General features: G+C 39.5%; 1 pseudogene; it reads left to right on the top strand.

Annotated features, from left to right (window-relative positions):
• Positions 1 to 674: 674 nt before the first annotated feature.
• On the top strand, positions 675 to 760 carry LOC118014640 (annotated as a pseudogene).
• The last annotated feature ends 1,896 nt before the right edge of the window (positions 761 to 2,656 follow it).

Here is a 2,656-nt window from a genome sequence, read left to right as displayed (position 1 = left end):
TCGCATTTCTGTTCAGAGAGTTGTTGCTATTCTCTTCTTTGATCTCCTGTTGAGTTCGTAGGTGTTCAGAATGGTTTGATCCCTATCCAGCTGAATTCCTGGGACCAGAGGAAATCCGGGTCTCCCACTCCTCCGTCATCTTGCTCCGCCCCCTGGGCCATTTAACCTTGTAAATGACTCTGGTTTCTTCTTTGCTTTGGATTCTGGGGAGCTTACAGAACAATTTTTCTGACCATCTCTAGTAACTACAACTGCATGAACCCAAATGGTACCCTTTCTGTGTGCAGTTGGATCCCTGGTTTTGTTAATATTTACTGCCTTTATGTTTCCTTCCCTTCAACTGTGTCAGTTATCTGCCTCTACCTTTGTAAAAGTGTGTGTGTGCATGTGTGCGTTATATCAAATATTCGTGGAACGGAGGAGTATAAGAATGGAAGTGAGTAAATAAATATTTTTTAAATTCTATCTGGCATAAATAAATAATTGTGCTTACCTAATTATATCACAGTTGCCTTGTGTTGTCCCCACAGCAGACTGTGAACTCCAAACTCCAAATGCTTCAAGCAACATGTCTTTTTCACTACTCTATTCAATGATTGTTAAATAACAAAGTCCATTTCTTACTGTATTACTGTATTATCGATTCTTTTGCTCTTTTAAAAAAGATTTTACTTAGCTTTGCACAGTGGCAGTATTGTAGCCAATGAGGTTTATCTGAGGCACGATTATTGCTAATTAAAAAAGATTTTATATATTTATTTTAGAGAAAGAGAGAGTGCATGAGCAGGGGGAAGGGTGGAGGGAGAGAGAGAATCTCAAGCATACTTAGCGCTTAACAGGGAGCCCAAAGCAGGGCTCGATCTCAAGACCTGGTATCATGACCTGAGCTGAAACCAAGAGTTAGCCACTCAACAGAATGAGCCACCCAAGCACCCTATGGATTTTTTTGCTTTGACCAGTAAGGAATCTGCTCAATTTTTTTAGAAACAGAGAAAAAAAATATCTTACGAGTTTTAACTAAATATTATGAATGCAGGTTGCCTTTATGTTAAGGGTAATTCAGAGTTAAGTAAACCAGACCATCTCAGGGTCCCATGGGAAGCCAAGCCAGGATTACAACCCCATACCCTGGCCATCCACTGATTTTTCCCTCCATATTTCAGTATATCAACTCTATGTTTATTAATAGGGTAATAGATACTCTGATTTCGAGAAACAGTAAAGTCAGCTTTTAATCAGTCTCAGAAAGTAAATTATGAATAAAAATAGACAGGGAACAGTTACACAGGATGAACTTCGACATTCAGCCTTCATTGCATAAACAAGCTCAAAATCCAACTAATGCTTTTAATAGACTCTACATAACTATCATTTGTCTTGGAAAGAGATAATAAATTAATGGTGTAAGCAGCAACCAGATTTATATATACATTAATGTCCTAATTTATGAAACCAATTTGTGTGGTAGGGGAAAAAGAGTGCAATGCATTTCTCAATTTGTTCCCATGATCTCATTTACCTTATTACTTTGTTATTATTTGTAAAATTAATTGATTTCCCTTTTGCTCCACACTTTTCTCTGATTTTCTAGAAGGGGCAACAGCTGCTTTCTCAGTTCTGAAAGGCACAGGGAGCCTGTGGCGGCTGAGATGCTGACTAGTGGCTTGGTGCCCATAAGTGCTGTGATTTCCCCTCAAAGCTCTGTCAAATGAACCGGAGAACGGCTGAAAAGCAGGCCCTGCTATTCTCAGCACAGACTGGCAACAATTTGTGCTAAATTGCATTGAATTTGGGGATCCAGACAAATGCCCACTCGGGACTAAGTTTAACTCACCTGGTTTCTCTGAGTAACAGATAAATCCCAATAGAGGAAAACAGTTTTCAAATAAAGAAAAGGAAACTTGAAATTTTCTAATGTCTCCGGATTTGTGGATGCTTCCTTACCTCTGCTCCTCATTCCTCCACTTTTGGGAAAATAATCTTATGTTCTAACCTAAGTTTGTTCACATTTTTCCAGGTTTGTGCCTGATTTTTTAACAGAATATGTGTGTCAGTATGACTTTGAAAGTTAAAACATGGGGCAAAGTATTCCCTGGGTATTAATAAGTAAAAATAAAGAGGGGGCGCCTGGGTGGCTCAGTCGTTAAGCGTCTGCCTTCGGCTCAGGTCATGATCCCGGGGTCCTGGGATCGAGCCCCGCATCCGGCTCCCTGCTCCGCGGGAGGCCTGCTTCTCCCTCTCCCACTCCCTCCCTGCTTGTGTTCCCTCTCTCGCTGTGTCTCTCTCTGTCAAATAAATAAATAAAATCTTTAAAAAAAAATAAGTAAAAATAAAGATAATCTTCACATCAGATACTAATGAAGAAGCTTTCTAGAAAATATCACAAAGCCTCATTGTATCTTAAATATTAATTTAGCTGAGTCAAATGGTACAATCACATTAAATCAGCTACCGATAATTGAGAGTTTGGGCATTAGGGTAAGTGAAAACTCCAAACTGACTGAAAAAAAAAAAATACATTCACTAACTCTAACACATGACATTTCTCCAAGTGTCCCAAAGAACAATAAGAACTAGCCAGTCCCACTTCTTCCCCATCCTCTTACCTGACTGTGGTTTTCAGTCTCCTGACTCTCATGATTTTTAGCTCCTCTTC

The sequence above is a fragment of the Mirounga leonina genome, unplaced genomic scaffold, assembly GCF_011800145.1.
Source record: "Mirounga leonina isolate KUSES-001 unplaced genomic scaffold, KU_Mleo_1.0 Mir_154, whole genome shotgun sequence".
Lineage (NCBI taxonomy): Eukaryota > Metazoa > Chordata > Mammalia > Carnivora > Phocidae > Mirounga > Mirounga leonina.
The sequence above is the reverse complement of the archived record's forward strand: the minus strand, read 5'-3'. Positions and strand labels throughout refer to the sequence as shown.